Raw genomic sequence first — 22774 nt, 5'->3', positions numbered from 1 at the left:
TTCAGTCAGCACTTTTCATACTCTACACACAGATCTTTCTTCCTGGTGCCATGTAATTTACGACAAATTTAGTCAGGCTGTGGCCTCACAAGGCACAGCAGCATACAGAAGGCAAGTGCCTGACTTGAACCTGGTTCCTACAACCCACAAACTGTGAGCCTCTTGTTTTCATAGGACATTGTGGTGGCTTGAATGAACTCTGTCTCTCACTGACTCCAGTGTTTGAAGACTTAGTTTCCAGTTGATGGTGCTATTTGGTGAGGTAGTGCAGCCTTGCCTACAGAAGCACACCACTGAGGTTGGGCTTTGACAATTCACTACCTTGTCCCACTTTCATTTATCTCTCTCTGCTTGGTGTTTCAGGTTGAAGATACGATCTCTCAGCTTCCTGTTACAGTTACATGTGGCCACCCCCCACAGCTTCCATTATGGACTCTTCCTCAGGTGTCATGAGCCAATATAGACCCTTCCATACATTGTCTTGGTTACAGTGTCTTATCACAGCAGCAAAAAGTAGCCAAATTCAGATGCAGACAGGAAGAATACTGCAATGTTACTTAGGACTTTGTTAACTTTACTTCCTGCCTCTTTTGTCAGGTGTTTAAGAAACTGACTCTTCCTTCAAACCTTGGGGCCTAAGAGTCGAGATTTGTTGACCATACCCTGGTGATTTGCTGGGATCTTGCACCAGGCATTTCTCCATGCCCCTAGGTGCCCTAATCTTTGTGATTACTGAAGTATTGTAATCATCTGGGATATGTCCTCCTACCCCTAGGTACCCACCTCCTTGGTGATTACTGGGGTATTGCAATCAGCTGGGATATGTCCTCATACCCCTAGGAAATCGGACTCTCATTTTTGTTCTTAAAAAAAGTTTCTTGGAGTTCTACTCTCAGGAAACAGGCACCATGTTTTCTGTTGATCATACGAATCAACCATTTGCAATGAAACTATTTGCCAGTTCTCCTGTCTTTGTGCCCAATTTAACTCCAACAACACACACCCATGTTATTCCAAGACCTTGAGATTCTCAGAACCCTTTTTCAGTTGGTGAAAGGTTACTTCTAAGACAGAGCCATCCTTTTCTCACTAGCAGCATATGGAACACACATTAAACTTATCTCTCTCCTAGATGAGTGGGGACCCCCCCCCTGCACAATGGTTTTATGATCTCTGCTTCACTGGGACTTATCTATCACCCAGGCAGCATGGGCCTCAGGGATATAAAGAATTGAAGTACACAGCCAGCTCCATACTATCTCAGGCTCATTCCTCACAACCCACTCTGGAACCTGAGAAAGGCCTCATGAATTTTCAGCTTGAAGCTGATGGAGCCATTGCCCGAGCTACCAACATCCCTCTGTGCTTCTGTCTTACTGCCTGGGAAGAAGCACAGTAACATCATTTTTTGCTGGCTGAGCATCATACTGACCACGGAGGGGTTTTGGCATGAGGAGATCCTGCCTTTGAGCTCATGTTTTCTGTGTAAAGCTCTGTATACTTGGATAGGTCTTCAAATAGTTTTAGTCTTCATTCCTTTCCTTGCAGATCGAGGATGATAATATCTTGCAATAAACTTTTGAGGATTAAGGCTTATATTTATTCACAGCCCACCAGCCACACTGTAGACTCCATATAGCTCCTAAATTATCTTAGGTATGAGTTGGAATATATACAGAATTTAAGTTCCCTGTTCTTCAAACTAATCAAAACAACCACCCTCTACCACAGCTATTACCATTACTATTGACATCTGCTATTCATTGAACAGTTACTTGTGCCAGGAATCTCTCTAGGCAACTTTTTGCTGAATGATCTCATGTTTTTAAAATTTCATTTATGATTTATTTTTATTTTTATGTGTATGTGTGCTTTGCTGCACGTATATCTGTGTTCCGTGTGCACACCTGGTGCCAGAGAAGAGTGTTGAATCCCCTACAACTGGAGTAACAGATGTTGAGAGCTACCATGTGGGTGCTAGATAGTGAAAAGGGGTCTTCTTGCAGAGCAGCCAGTGCTACTAACCGCTGAGCTGTTTCTTCAGCCCCTGAATAATCTCATCTTATATTTCAGTCACCTCCAAAGCCAGGTACTATTTTTAGAACCACTTTGAAAGCAAAAAGGCTTTGAGGTGTTCCACTGCCCACAGTCTCAGCATGACTGACTGATGGTTTGGGTTGTGAAAACCGTACCATACTCCAACTGAACCTGCATCACACTCTCCTCACAGCAGTGACAACCTAGACTGAAGAGCCACTCCTCCTTCACAGCCCAGTCCTCCCAGGCAGAACTCCATCAGCCCAGAACAATAGATACAGCACACTTGCTGTGGGACAGACTGCTGCAGAGTCCTTCGTCCATTCCATCCACAATGACCAAAACAGGGATGTTTTATCTATTCCTCTTTTCTCCCTCCATCCCCCTTTATCCCGTTCTCCCTCCCCCTCCTGCTTCCTTCCCCATCTCTGTGTTCAGACACACTTGTCCATGCATGTAAGTTTTTAAGTGACATTTTTTTTTTCAGGAACCATTCGCCCTGCTTTTTGAGACAAGGTCTCTAACCGGGCTGACCATGCCAGTCTCAGAGTAAGACCAACCAACCTCAGAGAGCCTCCTCCTGTCTCCACTTCCTTAGTGTTGAATCACAAATGATGTGCACCACCATTTTTTATACGTGTTTACAAAATTTCTGTGGCCAACTGATTCTCAGAGGTGTCTTTGTGAGAATCACAAACACATCTTAGTAACTGTAGACTCATTGGAGTATCAGCAACCCATCTGATTGTCTCCATTCACACTCTGAATTATTGAATGCTCACTACGTCTGTTAAAGAGAATCCGCTTCCTTTTTAGAGTTTGATTCAGAGCCGTGTCCCTTACAGGTGCCTGTGATAAAGGCTTGGTCCCCAGCTTGATGCTATGGAATCATTAACAGTTTGGACCTAGCAGGAGATCTCTAGGTCACTGCAGTGTGCTTCACAGGGGACTAGAGGGACCTCAGCCCCCTCTTTTAATCTCCAGCCATGAGGTGAACAATTTGTTTCTACTTCTCCTTATTCAGGCCTAGAGAAATAAGGTTGAGTAACTGTTGTCCAAAACCGTGAGCCAAAATAAACATTTTCTCTCCATATATTAATTATCTCAGGTATTTACACTGTGGGATAACACCAACAGACATATCTAACAGGAGGATGCTGCCACCTGCTCTTGAGCGGGTGAACAGATCGAGTACTCTCCTTTTCACTGGGTGACTTCCCGGGAACTCTCCTCCCTGTGAGCAGATCAAAGCCTAGAGCAGGAGGTCATTTTCACAGGAAGGAACAGGAAGATAGCACTATCCGCACAGTAAAAGAGTCCATACCAGTTCTCACCTGAACTGCACTTGTGCTGCTGACAGCGTTTTTAGGGCTGCGTGTTAGGAGTAAGCAACAGTCTCAGGGCTGTGTGTCTAGAGAGTATGAGTTTGCATGGTCTGAAAGCCTTTTGTTTTGCTGCTCTGTCTTAACGTTACAGTCCAGATTCTCCCTCAGCCTGACATTTGGGGGTTATGTGAAATGAGAGGACCTATGGAGTAGAATTTTCATGAATGCATTGATGACAGAGACTAAAAGCTACAACCTCCCAAACGCCATGTATGAGCCAACCTGTAAACAGTCTGTAATTATCACTTGCAGGGGTGGGGTCACAGAGTGTCACCTGCTAAGCAGAGTCTGGGGTCGGGGAGACAGATGGGGATCTCTGCTCTAACATGATTTCTTCCACACCGAGCCAGCTGGTGATGACAGTGTCTTCTCTAGTTGGCCTGTTACTGTGATGACAGAGTAATCACTCTAATTTCTATACTGAAACACAGTCAACATTCACCCTGCAGTGTGAACAGAGAGCTGGTACATGCAGCTCAGCCATAGGTCAGGCCAGCGTGGGTGGGTGGGGGGTGTTGCTTGGTGGTGTGCATGATACCCTGGGTATAATCCCTGGCACTGAAAAAAGAAAAAAAACTACAAATAGTAGCAGGGTTTCCTCAAGCTTTGTCTTTTTCCCCCCTCCAATAGACATAGCAGAAAGTTTCCATACAGAAAGAATATCTGGATTTCGCTAAGAGGCAATGTGGTGACACAGGAAGTCTGCTGATGAAAAAGTGGCCTAGTGGCCTCTGACAGCAAACCCATATAAAAACTACACATGTTTTAATGTTGTTATCCTCTCTCCACCCAGCACTGGCCTTACAATTCGACTTTCAATCAAGTCCTCTTAACCTGCTCCTTCCTGCCCTCTCAGTTCCTGTGATAGGCAGGCTCCTTCCTGGGCTCTTCCTGTTTGGACTCTTGGCATAAGAGCTGAGGCTCCTGACCTGCCTTGGGCCAAGTTTTCAAAGCTCCCCTGAGTCTGTAAACAGGAAAGGTTTCCTCTGAGACTGAGGTTCCTTCTTGGTCCTCAGATGGCTGTGGAATAAGGACTTCCCATTGCCTGCCATGAAAGCCTTCCAATTTAGGTTCACTAGAGGGCACAGTCCCAGGGATGCATAACAGAGAGGCCAGGCCTTGCCATGGAGGACAGAGCCTAAAGACAGGCTATAGGAGGAATGGGTGAGATGTTGGGTTAAAGAGGTAGAGCCTAGGGAAACAGAGGTCTCCCAGTGGTGGCTTAGGTTGAGGAACTGACTGAGTCACAGCTACCGTTACAGGAGGCAAATGGACCAGACTTCAGTTTGAGAGGGAAACCCAGAGATGCAAGGGGTGATCTAGCAACAGGTTTGGAGATAAAGACCACCTTTGCCCTCACGGTGAGCAAGCATTCTATTTTTAGTAAAGGGGCACAGCCAATGATAAGTCAGAGACACTCGTCCATAAAAAGGACTGATTTATGTGTGTTTTCTGTTTGGCCGTGTGTCATGTTTTGAAAGTTGGATGACATCTTTTGTCTAAGGGATCTAGCCTTTCCATCTGTGGTTTCATTAGAGTCCATCTTATTCAGGCAAAATAATTTTTATCTTTAGAGACAGAGTCTGTAGTAGCTCAGGCTGACCCTGTGTTTGCTATGTAGCTGAGAGATTTCAGGTATGTGCCACCACACTTGGTTTATGTGGTCCTCGAATGGAACCCAGGGCTTCTTACACACTAGGAGAGCACTCTGCTAACTGAGATAATCCCTGTTCCCTATTTTGCATTTCTTTTTGATGGTTCAACTATCAAGAGTGAATGGAGGGGGCTGGGGATTTAGCTCAGTGGTAGAGCACTTGCCTAGGAAGCGCAAGGCCCTGGGTCCCCAGCTCCAAAAAAAAAGAACAAAAAAAAAAAAAAGAGTGAATGGAGGAAGCCATCAATGCCTTTTATGCCTTTTCTAAATTGAAAGACTAAATGGGGTGGTGGGAAAACAAAATTTAAAAAGTCCTTTCTTAGAAAGGATTTTGTTTAGCAAATAATTTTTTTAAAATAACATTCTTTAGCAAGAAAAAGAGACACTTTGATACTTAGATTGTGTTTGTATGTGTGTGCACACTGGAGGTGGAACCAGAACCTCCCATATGATAGACAAGTGCTTAACCACTGAGCTATGTCACAGTCTGCAAGTCTTCATTGCATCGGTACTTGGGGACTGACACTTCCACTGGGCATATCATGACTTGGCTAAGCTCTGTTTTTTGAAATCATGAATACAGACTGAAATCCAGAAGTGTGTGCTACTCTTTGCCTCCAAGCTCCCTGTTGACAAATGAGGGTTAAATCTGTTTTTGAGCACCATGGGACACAATGACTAGGGACTTTTCACCCTAGCAAGGAAATAAAGTAACATCCTGAGATGTACCAGAGTTGTGAGAGCTTCAGGTGCAGCAGCTCTAGGTCAGACGGTAACAGTCCATGAGAAGGAAAGAAATGTAGAAATGAGCTTGGCTCATACTGGGTACCAGTTGAGAAGGCATGTCCTTTATACTTCACTAGGAGCAGTTACTCTCTTGGGTTGTAAAATATGTTAACGAGTCCTGCCTCCCTTGTTGGCTGTGACACTGTTGTGAACAACAAACCAGGCAGTGTGCAGCTCCAGTGCCTGCCTTTGGTATTGTGTGATACACAAAAAGGGGCTTTCTGGATGGCAGTAGGCAATATTGTCATGGAGATGAGACACTAAAAAGAGCAGCATTTGTTTTCTCTACATCTCAAGACTCTTTTTTTTCCTCTCTCTCTCTCTGAGATATGATGGAGGGACTCAAGCAGGTCACAGGAGGGAGGAAGCACTTCCTGTGTGGTACATGGCTGTTCTGGGGGAACAACTAAATACAATTTGGTTCATACATAAACAAAGGCCCAAACGGCCGAGAGCAACTGAAACACATTATAGTAATTAGTTTAGGAGTTGACCCAAGACATGTTCTCATTAAAATTCTTTCTATTTTCGGTTTCCATTCCGTCATCTTCCTCCGATTTACTTTATTGGACTGGAACCCCTGCCCCAGAAGGACCATGCCACTTCTGGGGGAAGGGTTAATAGAAAGAAGAAGCAGGGAAAAGTGGAGAGGGAGGGAGGAAATTAATAGGCTTGGGAGAGACCCTCAGACAGTTTGCCTTCCATGAGCTCTCTCAGCAGCTCTTCCTTCTCTACGAGACCCTGAAGCATCTCTGCTAAAAGGCCCCATTCATTTAGTCACTCCCTCATTCTTATTAGTCTTCACTATGCTCTTCAGTACCCAAGGCCCTGAAACTCAAGTGCACATTGCCTGTCCCTGAGCAAAGATTCCAATGACATTATTCCAGCGAAGATTTGAGATGATCTGGATCCTTCACGACATCCTCTGGGCAATAAAATGAAAACAACTTCATGTCAGTCAGAGACCACATGGCAGGCACTTCCAGTTCCTTCTGGGTAGAAGTCTCTACAGCTATGTGTGGTTCTCCTCTTCCAAGTGCCTGGCTGGTGCTCCAAAACTTCTAGAAAGATGCACGGTGCTGTTTTCAGGCTGTCCATCCACCATGAGTTAAAATATAGAAGAAAATCATATGCTTCCATTCCAAGCAATGGAAACCAAAACACAAAAGCATTGGGAAAACCAGACAATTTGAAGCAAGCAGGCAAGCCAGCTTTTTGTAACTTCAGAGTGATTGATTCTAGAGCAGTGGTTCTCACCCTTCCTAATGCTGAGACACTTTAATACAGTTTCTCATGCTGTGTTGACCCCTGACTATAAAATTATTTTAGTTCCTACTTCATAACTGTAATTTTAGTGTTATCAATTGTAGTGTAAATATCTGATATGCATCCCCTGTGAAAGGCATTCCCAAAAGGGTTACAACTCACTGCTCTAAAACAATGTTGAGTCATGATGGTGTGTTCTGGGGCCTCAAACAGGTGAACCTAGGGGCCCACTCTGTAGCCTTCAAGGAGAGAATGGTCACCCACAGATACAGTGATCTGCAATAACTCCATTCAGGATTTAGGTAATGTATAGCCATCTAACAAGCTGAACTATATTTAAGCAAACATACATAATCTACCATTTAAAACTTTCTTTTCCAGGCTTGAGAGCTGGCTTAGTTGATAGAGTGCTTGTCTGGCATGCACAAAGCTCTGGCTTCCATTCCCAGTATCATATAAACCAGAAATAGTGGTGCATACCTCTAATCCTAGTACTCAGGATATTGAAGCAGGAGGATAAGAAGTTCAAAGTCAAGTTCAAGGCACATAAGATTTTATCTTAAAAAAAAAAGCAAAACTTGCCCCTTTCATAAAATAATACATAATAGAACCTGGACAGATGAGGGAAATCTCTTACAAAAATTATAAGTCTTGTCCTTCACTGCCACCCTATCCTCGAGGATGATGTGGAATAAGTTATAATGACTCCATAGGACTAGTCACAAAGGGGGATGGTACACCCAGTGCAACAAACCTGACATTTACTATCCCAGACAAACAAGAGCCATGAATGGTGGTATGACTGACAAAGAGGCAGATGGGGAGGAAGGGTAACATCCTGGGTTCAGGAGAAATATATTCTCCCTAGGCAAGCCATTGGCTGTCCAAACTGAATCTATGAATAAAGAGGACAGAGTGCAGATGTGCGTTACCTTCTCTGTCAGCTGCCAAACACTGTGTGTGCATTTATGAACCATCATATTTAAAGATGTGTGTAGCACTTGAGGCTTTGAGGATGGGGACACAATTTGAAGTATTTTCACCAAGAGTGTTTCTAACAGATAATCTCTCTCTCTCTCTCTCTCTCTCTCTCTCTCTCTCTCTCTCTCTCACACACACACACACACACACACACACACACACACACACGGAAATAGTTGTTTATATTAATTTACAAAGGTTAAATCCATTCTTTCCAAAGTCTTTGTGGTTTGCTTGGGCTAGCTTGCCAACAGAGTTCTATTATTGGCAGGGAGCTGCCCACATCCAGTACACATTGTTTCTCCAGCATGAATAAAATCTCGCTGGCCTCAATGTAGTATTTACTGAGACAGCTGCCTTCCCATTCTGGGGTCAGAAGGGTGAGTGGGGGCAGGGCACCTCTGTACCTCTGTAAGAGCCAACAGTCAATGGAAGCAGCTTTCTTTGGCCTCTATTTCCACACAGGGGTTCTGAAATCAATGCTGTTTCCGAAACAACAAAGGAAGAAGGGAGGTGGCAGGCAGCCATTAACCCACTGAAATAATATGGGAAGTATATTTTATGCCTGTGGCCAATTTATAAATTTCCTTCAGGGACAATGGTCAGGTATTGACAATACAGTATTGTTGTTTAAGAAATGGTGCTTCTTTTGGTTTCTTGTTCGTGTGTGTGTGTGTGTGTGTGTGTGTGTGTGTGTGTGTGTGTGTGATGCATGTTCACATGCGCACATGCATGTGTGTGTGTGTGCATGCATGTGGTAAATGTGTGTAAATGTGTATGTAAGAAGCTAGACTGGGTGATGAGCCCCAGAGATTTTCTTGCAGCTTTCTCCCCAGTCGTGAACTTACAAGTGCACACCAACACATCCAACTTGGGTTCTCTGGATCATGTTTGCACAAAAAGCACTTTTCATTGACTCATTCACCAGACCTTTAAAAGACGGTTTTCTAGGCTTGGCTAGCATGGAACTCTTGCATACACAAACGTGGCCTCCTACTTGTCATGATGACTCTCCTGCCTCTGCCTCCTGAGCACACCATGCTATTAGGCTTGTGTTTTACAATTTGGTTAGATATAGCCCACAAGATGTCTGAGCTGCTCTAGAGGGTCACCTAAGGAAAGCAATTGTCTACTCACTTCTAGGAAACAGTTCCTGTGAGGAGGTTTCATGAGCACAAAGTTCTTTCTCAGAATCCCTGCCCAATCCCCCATACTACCCCCCAGACCCCCACCTTTGATCTTTGTAGTGCTGGGAAGATGTAGAAAGCTTGACGCTAATGAGTGACTAGGGCTTCAACGGAACCACCATGGGTGATATTTACTTGCATATATGGGTGAGACTACTTTTGTTGGAGTTGGGCTGAATTTATCCAGAAAGTACACCAAGACAATACACAAGGCAGGGAAATAGTTGCCTAACAGAGGAACAGCCAGGGTCAGTGAACTTTTCCATACACTGAACCATCAGGCCGATTCACAGCTTCCTTGCTTAGTTTCCAAATCTCTTCCAACAAAGGCATCCTTCCTGCCCTGCACTAACTCTGAGCTCGGGATCCCACAAGGGCTGTCTTCCTATGTGAAACACCACAAGGCAGGACCTGATTCTCTACAGCTACAAATGCAAATGTTCTCACAAAACAGCACACATTTCAATTAAGCAAGGAGTCAGCAAACAGAGCCCTGCAGACCACACTCCAGAGATGCCCTGTCCTTTGCAAAAACAGTTTCACTGCAACACAGCCAGGCTGATTCTCATTACAGTGGAGGAGGTGAACGGAGAGTCTGCCTCATCAGCACTGGAGTCTGACTCGTTTCAGAAAGCGTGCTAATTCCTGCTTTAAAATATCAGCTGATGCCATAAAAACCTGTTGATGCCTTTGAAAATGTGATGGAGTCTCAATATATAGCCTCCGTTAATTACCCTCTCAAACAAGTGCCTTTAGAATCTTACTAGTGCCCCCATTCGTTGGTTCGGCAACCGTATGTGTAGAAATTGCATCTAATGCAATTCTGAAACATGAAGACTTCACGTTCATATATTAATTCCACCATCATTTACGGCTATTTATACTTTTTGAATAATTTAAAGCACTCTAAATATCTCAAGAAGTTCAAATAAAAACTCATAATTTTGAACAGATAATGTAATTCAATATTTAGAGCCTAATGTAATAGTATATGTTTAATATATAATTTTAAGGGGAAACAGTACAGGAAAAGCTATCTATAGAGAGGTGTACCAATTTTTTAACATTTAAAAACATGCATATTTTTAATGCAGAGCACACACACGCACACACATGCACATGCACACACCACACCATACCAAAATAAAAGAGCTGTTATCTTTAGCCACAGGGTAATGGTCTGGGTGATTTATTTTCTCTTTTTTTCAAATATTTACTTAAAGGGAAAACTATGCAGCGTGTTTCCACTATACTTAAAGGACTTAAGTGTGTCTACACAGCTCCAAAAAGGCTTACTGTATATAACGAGATAGAGTTGGCCAGGGCACATAAAATTATTTCTTTAAAGTTTTTAAATGATCCCAAATTTAAAAACATTGACTCACACTGAGTTTTTATTTGCCTCTGTAAGAATGTTCATGAGTGTCCAGGTGCACACGTAAACATGCGTGTGGGCATGTATATGTGGATTCTGAAGGATAACTTGTGGTGTCATCCTCAAGAGTGTTGTGCAACTCCTTTGAGATCAGAGTTTCTCATTGGCCTGGAGCTCACTAAGTACATGGTGAGGTTGCCTGGCCAGTGGGCCCAGAGACCCACCTCCCCAGTGCTGATGTACTAAGTATGTATTGTCATGCTGGGTTCTGAGGACTGAACTCAGATCCTCATGCTTGCAAGGCAAACAAGCTACTCACTGAGCCATCTCCTCAGCCTACACTTGGAATTTAAAAAGAAAGGCAGGTTTCTATAAAACATTTAGAATATAAAATTTAGATTTTATTTAAAGAAACTAATCTAAAAGCTGTTATGGGGTTAGACAATAGCTCCCTTTTTTTTTTTTTAGTTCAAACCAAGTTCTTCTCTACAGTTTGCCTCCTTCCAAGGGAGGTAGGTGTGTGAGTGGGCTAATGGTGGCATATTCACAGCACATGAAACACTATTTCCTCAGGTTCACAGCAAGCAACCTTGCCAGCTACTCCTTTCTGAGCAGACATTTCAAATGTGTGGGGCTGGTTGGCACTGATCAGTGATGGGCATCATATGGGACCAAACATATTTGATCCCATGCCGCCACCCACGACAGACTTTATACAGCTTGACAAGAGGTTGGCAAGTTGATTTGCTTCTTCTTTCCCTTAAGAAAGTGAGATGCATGCTTTGGTAATTGGGTTGATTATCTTGCTTTGAAAGCCACTGAATGTTCTCTTCTGTATGTTTCTTTCAAATCGAAAGACAAAAAGCAGGGTCCACCCCCATCACCTATGTTTCTTCCCATACATCCAGTACCTAATGTTTTGGGTTGAATAACATAGCTTGAATTAAAGTCCCTGTAAAGCTGAGCCTAGTAGCAAAAACCAGTAATCTCAGATACTGGGAATGGTAAGGCAGGGGATTCAAAGATTCAAGGCCAGCCAGAGCTCCTCTACCCTCAACTGGTTATATTTTGTTCTAAAATCTGACATTGTGATTGCCCCACAGTGTGTGTGTGTGTGTGTGTGTGTGTGTGTGTGTGTGTGTGTGTGTGTGTGTGTGTGTGCATGCGCTATGTCTATACAGGTCAAGGTCAATATTGAGTGTCTTCCTCAACAGTTCACTTTATTTTTGTGTTGGGGTAGTGTCTTTCTATGAAACTGGAGTTCAGAAACTGGTTAGACTGGCTAGCCCAGTGAGTCCCCAGGATCTATTTGCCTATCTGGATCTCCCAGTGCTAGAACGACAGGCTCAGAACACCTAGAAGAGATTTGAACTCTGTCCTCAGGCTTCTGCAACAGCAATGCAATCCATTGAGCTATCTTCCCAGCACATGCCACCCTTTAGAAACCTCTCTTGTAATTATACTTCCCATCTCCTTTGAACATCAACCCATGTAAATGATTCCCTTGGTGACATTATAGTGTCTGTCTGTCTGTCTGTCTGTCTGTCTCTGTCTCTCTCTGTCTCTCTCTCTCTCTCCCTCCCTCCTTCCCTCCCTCCCTCCCCCCCTTCTCTGTTTTCCAAGCTAAGAGATAAATGTTCATCTTTGCAACTTGAGCCATGACATGATACTGAATCTCTTTGGCTAACGTGTCCCATTTCCCAGGGACTTCATTTGCTTTGATAAAGCACCATAACTAAAAAGCAACTTGAGGAAGAAAAGGGTTTATCTCAGCTTTCGGATCTCAGATCACATTTTATCACTGACAGAGTCAAGGCAAAGACTTGAGGCAGGAATCTGGAGGCGGTACTTGAAGCTGTGACCTTGGAGAAACACTGCTTTCTGTTCTGCCAGCCATGGCTTGATCAGCCTGCTTTCATATGCACCCCAGGATTACCAGCCCAGGAATGGTGCCAGCCACAATGAGCTAGGTCTCTCCACATCAGTCATCAAGAAAATGTCCCCACAGGCTGGCTTACAAGGCAATCTGGTGGGGACATTTTTTCAATTGAGGTTCCCTCTTCCCAAATGACCTTAGCTTGTGTCTAGGGCTCTAGCCAGCACAGTCACCTCACTCTAAAAACTTTAGAAGCATCTCTTACATTTTCAGCCTTCATGTGTCAGACATGCTTCATTCTGGGTGCAAAGACAGGGAAATTCACATGGTAGCCAGCTACCTAGCCTCTACTTCACCACCACTCTGCCTTTGTTCTAGCTCCCATGCATCTCCTTCAGAACGTACTTTTTTCTCTGTTTCTATTACTGCTGGTCACACCCAGGAACACAGGGGTCCTTTCACTGGAGAAGATGAAAACAAAAAGGAAAAATATAAAGCTTTTCACTCACCATTGAGTTATAAATATTTATTGTATAATTATCATTAGACTTGGCTTGAGTTGGGCGAAGAAGAGATTTCTTTTCGTCCTTTATGTATAATTTGAGTCACTTGAACAGTCAGTAAAATGGTACCCAAGACTATCAATAAACCCACATGAAATCATGCCTACTGGCTGTTCAGGCCCCCACTAAGGGATAAGACCTGCCCAGGAACACCCCAGATTGGATAATGAAGATGTTGGTTAAGATAGAATTCCAGCAGAAAAGGGAGAAGCAGCAGTTAAAGCTAGTCAGTAAGTAGAGGCAGGAGTTGGGGAACAGGCATACACTAGCCTTGCATAGAATCCAGGAACTGAGTGTACTTGGACAAGAGTATTGAAGGTGAGAACAGGGAAGAGTCTTGTGGCTATAGACAACCAGCAACCAGGGACTGTGCAAATCCTCCACAAAACCCATGCCTCAGGCAAATGCTTGTCATAGACATCTTGTTTAGAACATGTATAGGTTCCAGGGGTACACATTCTGTCAACTGAAGACTGAGATAAGGTAGACCAGCAAATTAGAATGGCATGGTGGGTACACAGAAGAGGCATCTTAAGGAGGCAGATCTCCATGGCAATTTACCATGTTTTTTTAGATAGCAATGTCATGAAGGCAGAGATGGTAGCTGTTTTGATGTGTGACCTCTCAATACAACACTAACTGGTGCTTTCTAGGTAGCCCATAAATTGGTGGGTGGGTGGGTGGGTGGGTGAGTGAATGAGTTACTAGGCTATGGATGAAATTTCCAGGGGAAAAAACTTGGCGTCCAAAGACACATTAGCAGGGAGTTAGGGGGAGGTAGGGGTGGGGATGCCTGAATCACCTCCAAGTTCCAAGTTCTCGGGTCTGGAATTTATAACCATATTTATTTTTTTTCCAAATCTATGCCCTGATGAATGCTAAACAGCTCACTATCCATTTTGGCCTTGTATACTGTTGAGTATATTTTCTACACCCAAGAGAATATGGAGAAGAAACACAAGCAGTCTCATTCTCAAGGTCTGATTTGGGAAAGATGTGACTATGAGAGAACATGGGCTTTATAAATACCATGTTTTCCCTAACTGACACTGGGAGCAAGCTAGGTAACTTTTGATGTCAGTTCATTGTTGATTGTTGAGTGAATGAAAATCTGGCTCAGAAGGACCACAAAGAGGAGAAATGTATTATCAACAGGGCCCGTTTCCATCTGCATCCTGCGTCTCCAAGGGCTTATGTTGTGTTTTCTCAACCAAGTTTCCTATCAGCCGTGGAGCCGTTAGCAGGAATCTTCTGTCTTGCTTGGAAGCATGTTTGTTTAAATTGTTCAGATGTGCCTAGGCAGATGTGCTAAGAACACACTTAGGAGGACAGCAGGTTTTAATCACACCCCTGTCCTTGTTCAGCCTTCAGCAAAACATTTCATCTTTACGTGTTTGAGTGGGTTTTTTTTTGTTGTTGTTGTTGTTGTTGTTGTTTTTTTTCTAAATGGGCCTAGTACAAATAAACAATTTCCTGGGGATGTGTGAATTAACTAGTGGTTAGAAAGAGCTTTGGAATGCACTATCAATGCTAAGTCAAATTATGAAATTGCACCTTTGCAAAAAAAATGCTATTATGGGAATAAATGAATCTGAACATTGTATTTACAGTGTGATTCTTCTCTGAAATAGAATATTCATAATGGGCCTCAGCGGGCTACAACGACGTGCCATCTTATCTCCTGTTGATAGACCACAATCTCAGAAAATTGTTTTCACAATGGCATCTGAATAAGCCCCTTAATTTGAGTCTGTTTTACAAATAGATACACAGCTTATTACATAGGCGCTGCCTCGGAGACTCAAAGAGTGAGGTGGGATTCATTAACAAAATCCCTGCTGCCATTCCTTTGTATTTTTTTTTCCAGTGTAATTTCTACTCTTTACAATCTAATTTTAATGTTTTGTTGAATGAAAAGATAAAGTAAAAGCTACTTTTGTGGTAGTGATGAAATTGAAGTTTAGGTTAATACTAGAGCTATCAACTGCATATTATGTTAAATTACACCTCCGATTTGGCTTGCAACGCACACTGCTCCTTGCAATGTGAGTCTCCGCCGTCTGTGTGGATGGCGTGCACCCCAGCAGCAGTACGTGTGAGCCCACTCCCAGTTCTCAACAATTTTGCTCAGAGGCAGTGCACTCACCCATAGGTTAAGAATCAGTAAAGTCTACGTGCAAAAAGTCTAAAGCAGGCAACTGCCAGGTATGAATTAGGGTTAGAACACTGTCGCCTGTGTCCACGGAGAGGAACTTGAAGGTGGATGGGGTGGGGGAGGGGGTGAAGAAAGGTGATGGTGCATGGTGCTTCCTGTAGAATAATGGTGTGCTAGCACACAGTAGGGTAACTGCGGATTCGGAACATTTTCATCATTAAGAAGTGAAAAATGTTTGAAGACTCAGGCATGTTTACCACTACATGGCTGTACATCAACTCAGTATGTGGGACCCCATAGTGTGTGCTTATTTTTGTGGGTTTATGCTCCAGGTTAAAAGCAGAGTTTAGGGGAAAAGGTTCACAAGGCCCTGCCCCTACCCTGAGGATCTGTAGTCAGTTATGGCTGCTTCAGGAGGGAGTGGCATTTCTTCTCTTTAGTGGCATAGTACTGGCAAGTTGTCCGTGTGCCTGTAAATAGCGTCTCACCCATGCTCCTCTATGTAGCGCTAAAGAAGCTCATTGAGTCGCACGCAGACTGACGTGAGAGTAGAAGATGGATTATTTGGGAAGAAGGGGACCAGAGGGAATAGAAGGTGGGTGAGAAAGGGTAACAGAGAATGAGTGTATCACAACAAATAATATAGGTGTATGAAAATGTCATAGTGAAACAAGTTGTTTGCATAACTAACATGTTAATAATGGACTTAAAAGCAAGTAAGGAGAAAAGGTAAGGATGAAGCAGCAGCCAAGCAGGAAACAAAAGCTGAGCTGTGAGTGTGAGGTATCTGAGTGTGGCAGACTTGCTCAGCGCCAGGCTCAGTCTCTAGGAGGGAGTCCACACACACACACATGGCAACAGGGCCTGGGGGAACAGTGCCCTCCTACATGAAGTCAATACAGCTGAGAAACCAGGGTTTCCCTCTCCTTTCCCATCCCATGAACCAGATGTCCAGAAACAGGAAACTTAAAACATATAGCTAATAGAGGCTAAGCAAGTTAGTCTCACTGTATACTTACAACATTTACATCACTAGCTAAGCAAGTTTCTCCAGGGATTGACAGGCAGACACAGAAATGGCACAATATAGAACAGCTAAGAGTTTGGCAGGTCATTTGTCCAAGACTGGTCTGGCTTCTGTCTCCATGGAAACACAAGTCCTGCATCCCTTACTCTCTGTTACGTAGCTGCAGATGTGCAGGGGTATGAGGATGCTGAGGCTGACTGTATCTGGGTTTTCTTTGTTGTGGTCATTGGTTTGTCTCTTTAGAATAGATACCGGATGCATCTGAAGCTATCCCAGGTGCAGACACCAGAGAGCTAGTGAGAAAGCACCTTTCTGGGGCTGCAGGGATTTTTGGCTCTTGAAACTGTGCACCTGCCTGTTGCTACACTGCTACAGAAAGGTTGAGGGGTTATCTAGGTATGTCAGTTACATACCTATAATCCCAGCACTTGAGAGCTGAAGGCAAGAGGACCATAGGTCAAGATTATTATAGGCTTCACCTCCAGTATGAGGCTATCTTAAGCTACTCGAGATTTTGTCTTAAAAGAAAGGGTGAAGTGTGAACCAGGGCGAGGTGAACGCCTCACCCTCCACCTTAGAAAACACTCCAGCACAGCCACTCTTAGGGCTCGCTTAGATTCTGCTCCAGTTATTTCTTCATACCAAGGATTCAGGGACTCCATTTTGCTGGTTGGTGTAAGCCAATGGATTTAGGCCTTTTTGTTGGGAATGCAAACTAGGCCATCTTCTCTAACCGAGATACTCATATCCAGCACATACAGCTGCCAGATGGAGCAGAGGCCCCCACTTATTTGTGTTAAATTTATGCGAAGGTGGTTTGGATGTGAGCCCAGACACAAGCCAACAATACACAAGGATGACTGAAAGGCACAGGCAGGCAACAGGGCAAAAGAAACTCTGATGTTTCTAAACAGAGTAAGTATGGGGAAAGTGCTTTGGGGAGGCTGAGGCAGGAGTAAGGAGTAGAATTTGAGTGTGACAGAAAAAGGTTGAGAGATTGAAGACTCATGGCTCTGAGATGTTTCAACTGGCAAGACTTAGGGAACAAGCAGAGATCACAGTGTGGCTCAGGGATTCAAATTTGGGGAAACAGGGATGAAGGGACAACAAAAAGAGAAAATGTTGGCTTGGACAGTATAAAATGTGATTCTTTGTTTATGGAAATGAAGTCTAGTCAGGCCTCATCCAGAAAATAGGGCAAAATTGGATTCCAACAAACTAGTAAGATCTGGAGTTAACTAGGCCAGGTGGCTGAGATCAAAGAGGTCCTTCAAAGAGGATTCAGAGCAAGAAGGGAAGGCCCAGCCAAGCCAGTGTTACAACATAGCAAAGTAGATGCTGTGAGATGGATGAGAGGAAGAGATGATTGTATTGATGTTGAACAAAGAAATCAGACCCCTCAGATGAAAAGATGGCTCAGTCAGTAAAGTGCTTGCCTCGAAAGCATGAAGACCTGAGTTGGATCCCACTATTGATGTGAGAAGTTGGGCACAATTCTAGTACCTGGGAAGTGGAAGGAGGTGGGTCCCTGGGCTCCCTGGCCAACCAGCTCAGCCTAGTCATTAGGCTCCAAGTTCAGTAAGGGACCCTGTCTCCAAAATCAAAATGATGGCCCTGAAAGTTGACTTTTAACTCCACATTACCAGCATGCACGTATGTGAACAACTCTCTCACAGACACACATAAAATAAATTAGGACCATGTAATGACCAATAGTCTGGAAATTCATGGGAGATAGCATTTGAGTAAGGAGACACCAGAATGGAGCCCTGACTTACAGCTGGCACACACACAACTCCAGGCAGTGAGAGAAAAGCTCAGTTTTGGGGAGGCTGAGGCGGGAGTCCCCAGAGTGGGACAGAATACATATTTAAAGGGTGACAGTACCAAAGATGAAGTTCTTTTCAAGGACGAGAAAAGTCCTGCAGAATCCTTTTGACTCAGGGGTTTCCATTAAAAAGAAAAAAGGAAAGCAAATTCCTGTGGCTGGGCTCCTGGTCACACCTGTGTCATTTCAAATGAAGTCCTTTCCAAGCATTTCGGATATAAATTCATGTCCTCAACAGCTGGTCATCATTGTGACCTGGGGACAAGGATTGGAAAGAGTCACCCCATCTATTAAAATTCTCAGGGTTCTCCCTGAGAGCATGCTCTTCCAAGATTCTCCCTTCACCACTGAGGAATCTGAGGAAGCTAAAAATGGAGGAAGGAGATGTCGAAGTTAAAGGAAGTAAGCAGGTATTAATAGAGGGAGGGACGCATGTATGAGTTACCTGTTTTAAATATTAATTTCCACAGTGGCCCTTTCCTGTGAAAGTATGGTATAAAAATCTATGAGATCACTTTTGGTCACAATGGCTTGTCCTTCTTGCAAAATGGCTCCTGTCTTGGGATTTAAGCACTGGCTGGTTCACTCTCTGAATGGGCCAGGCATATTTCCAAACCCTCAGGGATACACAGGACAAGAAACACACATGCTTTTACTATCAAGCATGTGATATTGAGATACCATCTTCTAGGAGGCATGCTAGCAACTCCACCCATCTGCTGTTTAGAAACTGATCAGAGCCCCATCACTTTTTCAAGACCTTAGAGAGAGGTTCTTGGGGCTATCTCCCTGTGGCTATGCACGACTTTGGAAATATTTGTGTCTCCTCCCAAGGATGTGGATGTTATTGTTTACAGTCTGAACTTATTTTAAGGAACAAAACCTGCGGATGCACTTCCTGCCCAAGTCATACCTAGGCTTTATTTAACATTTGTCTTGTATCCATCAGCATTGTGTTCCTGAGATAGGGGAGGAAGGAAGACCGCACACTTCCAGAAGAAAAGAGGCCTCAGTGAAGCTCACCGAATCTCTCATTCATGGGAAAAGGCATGAAAGTAGAAGTTAGAAGGGAACTAGCTGGGAAGATAATGCATGAACAAAAAACCCATTGTTGTATATAACCAATATATGATAATCAAAGGACTGGAGGACTGGCAAGATGGCTCAGTAGCTAAAGGTGCTTGCTTGAAAAAACTAGAAGAGCTGAATTTAATCCTTGGAACCCACACAGTGCTAAGAGAGAACCAACATTCACAGGCTGTCCTCTGGCCTTCACACTCATATCACAACAGGCATGTGTCCAATACACATACATGTAAATATGTCCAATATAAAATTTAAAGATGAAGAAAGCTGTGCCTCTGAGGTGTCTCCAGACCTCACAGTAAGCAACCTGGCCCATTGTTTCATCTTCCCACGTACACTGGCTGATAGTGTCAAAGCAGCATTGCTAACTGTGCTATAATCACACCATTCACATATAATTGGGATCCAGCCCATATGAACCGTCTCCTGTCTCACAGATGGGAATGAATGGCTGAGGGGCAATTATAACCCTTGGCCTCAATTCTCACCAGGGCCTTTCCTCACAGGGAACTGCCAACACGGTCCCCTGGCAATCAGGAATCCCCAGCTCTCAGTAATGAACCTGCACATACATCAGACATGAGGCAAGAAAACGAAGGAGGGAAACAGGAATATGCCTTGAGACTGAACCAACATACACAGTGTATTGCTCAGCACAACCCAGAATGGACAAAGAACTTGGCATTAGGAGAAAGACACCAGAGGGAATACAAACACTAACCAAATAGTAGAAAGAGATATCTCAATAAGGGAGTGTCAAACAAGAAAAAAGCAATAGTGAGGTAGAGGGAGTGAATGCCCACACTGCTTAGTTGGAATTTGTCATTTTTGTGGTCTACCATGTTTTCCAAAGAATGATCATCTCTAGAAACTAAAACTTTTACTCGTTCTATCTTTTTTCTATATTTAGGAAATTAATGTCTACTTCCTCAACTTATCTGAGAACAAACATCACTGTCTTTTTTTTTCTTTTTTTCGGAGCTGGGGACTGAACCCAGGGCCTTGCTCTTGCTAGGCAAGCGCTCTACCACTGAGCTAAATCCCCAACCCCACATCACCGTCTCTTATCGAGACCATGTGAGCACAGTACCACCTTAGAGGCACTCCACATAATGTGGCCCTGTGTAGCTGTCATATGTTTGTATCAAATATTTCTTTGTTCCATTTAACATGGGAAACTTTATATTTTTGAAGGTTTTGGATTGATTTTTGTTCCTAAGACTAAATTCTGGTTTGCATCATGTGTCTGTGGTAGCTGGGCCCTTACAGCACCTGTTCTGTTCACAGTATCTGTTTATCAGGGAGTCACAGGAGATCTTGCAATGTTGCATGAGAATCATAGCTTTGACTATTTCTGCCTGGTCTTCAGAAACTCAAGATCTTGTAGAAGGCGATATCAGGAAAGAACTGGAAGCTTTCCCGTGACAGGCTAGCCTGTCACCAAAGCCATAGGAAACACCTCTGTCCTGATTTGGCTGCTTGTTCAATGTATCTATCCAGATAACAACAAAATACTTCTCAGGGTCTGTTTTTCCTCAGAAAACTCCTCTGTCATAGGAAGCAAATACCTGGCCAAGGATTCTCCCCTGAGCTCTTCCAGGGCCACAGTAGAAAATAAAAGTATAAAACATGACGAGTGGGGAACTATGAGGAAGTTTTATGACATCTGCCTGAGATTAAATAAATATACAGTGTTTACAAGGAAATGTGGCCCCTTTACTTGGGGTCGGGAACTAAATATGCAGCTGGTATCTGGAACATCCATTTAACCACCAACAAATAAACTCATGCCATTCCTGGCCTAGCTACCAGATTTAGGCAACCATTATAGAAACACATGCCTTGTGTTCAGAAACCACCAACCAGAGGCACCAGAATTTAGACACCCCCACCATGACTTTCATTCCTAACCGACAGCAACTTGGGACAGAGTAGGAAATCGCCAACCAGCCCTCTGCAGGATTCACAAGTGCTTTAATTAATCAAAAGGCTCAATCTTCACTCAGAATTATTGGGTTTATATTTAAGCATTGGCTGGAGACGGTTCAGGGAAGGAAATGACTGGCAACAGTTCAGAAATCTTTCACACAAATGTACCTTCTGCTGCAAGGGCAGCAGTAAGGTGTTCGGTATAACAGGTGAGTACTTGGGCATTGCATTTGTACTTCTCCGGCTTGATTTCATGTCCATGGTGTTTAAAACACTCGTGAGGAAGAAGTGAGATCATAAGCCCCAAGCACACATACTCAGGGCGAAGCTGTCGAAGTCAGAAGCTACCAAGTTGCTCCTTATCAGCAGTCTATGGTATCGTGAAGGAGAGGGCTAGAGAGTTGGGTTGGAGGGCAAAGGAAAACACAAACTTGATGACCTGGATGTGGATCCTCAACGTCCCTTTGAAAAAGCCTGGTATGGCTAAATGGGATGGGCAGAAACAAGTGGATCCCACTTGCACCTGAATACACATAGGAATTTATACAAGAGGAGGGTAGAAGCCACGCTAAGCAAATGAGATCCAGTAAATACATACCGAGTCTGTATGGATGGATCCATGCTAGAAGGCCACTATTTCCTTAGTGGACATGAATGTTTTTGAGCCATTGAGTTGACAGGAGCCAAGAGATGATTGGTGGTTTGTTTGCCTCTGTTTGAAGAATGTAGTCACTGCGAGCAGACGCACTGCTTCCAGGGCTCTCTGAATTGTCTGCATCATCTCAGCCACATGACAGCATTAACTGACCTAGATCCCAGACACAGGCCATCTGAACACAGACTAGCTGGATGCCCATCCCCGTGAGGAGCTAGCACAGCTAAGTCACTGCCTGTCACATTCAGGATTACTGACAAACACCCAATTAAGAGGCATTTGGAACCTGATCCGAACACTAACTCTCTCCTCCCTGCCCCCGCCAATTATCAGCGTTGATGAACAGGCAACTGCAATTAGTGAAGTTTATCTTTTGCTCTCCTTGTGCACATGTGCGCTGTTGCTGAGCCATGTCTACTGAAGGCTATGGTGGAAAGGACAGAGCTGAGAACACACACAGAGCTGGAGGCACATGTCTGCCTGGGTCCTTTCTCAGGCTCCTGTTTTCCCAAAACAATTCTAGTTGGGAGCACCACAGACTTGTCTCTTCAGTGTGACACAATTTCAAGTAGCCTACTCCTTTATCTTCTGTTGGAAGTTGGGTTTGGATGTGCGCACACACACACACACACACACACACACACACACACACACACACATATATATATATCAGAGCTGTGACATTCATTCATTCATTCATTCATTCATTCTCAGATTGTGGGTGTTAGGTGTGTATACAGATGTGTGCCCATGAATCCTAACAGAAGTCAGAAAAAGTTATCTGATCTCTCTCTCTCTCTCTCTCTCTCTCTCTCTCTCTCTCTCTCTCTCTCTCCCCCTCTCCCCCTCTCTCCCCCTCTCTCCCCCTCTCTCCCCCTCTCTCCCCCTCTCTCTCCCCCTCTCTCCCCCTCTCCCCCTCTCTTCCCCTCTCTTCCCCTCTCTCCCTCTCTCTCTCTCTCTCTCTCTCTCTCTCTCTCTCTCTCT

General features: G+C 43.9%; 1 protein-coding gene and 1 long non-coding RNA gene across 8 annotated transcripts in view; one reads left to right on the top strand and one right to left on the bottom strand.

Annotated features, from left to right (window-relative positions):
• Positions 1–477, top strand: part of LOC102548537 (uncharacterized) — a 60697-nt gene extending 60220 nt beyond the window's left edge. For both annotated transcript variants that reach the window (XR_005496966.2, XR_010060292.1), the window contains one exon: positions 364–477. This is a non-coding gene — a long non-coding RNA (uncharacterized LOC102548537). The remainder of the gene's footprint in view (positions 1–363) is intronic.
• Positions 1–22774, bottom strand: part of Nrp1 (neuropilin 1) — a 155149-nt gene that overhangs the window by 119525 nt on the left and 12850 nt on the right. The window lies entirely within an intron of this gene.

This window comes from Rattus norvegicus, chromosome 19 (assembly GCF_036323735.1).
Source record: "Rattus norvegicus strain BN/NHsdMcwi chromosome 19, GRCr8, whole genome shotgun sequence".
In the NCBI taxonomy this organism is placed as follows: Eukaryota; Metazoa; Chordata; class Mammalia; order Rodentia; family Muridae; genus Rattus; species Rattus norvegicus.
The sequence above is the reverse complement of the archived record's forward strand: the minus strand, read 5'-3'. Positions and strand labels throughout refer to the sequence as shown.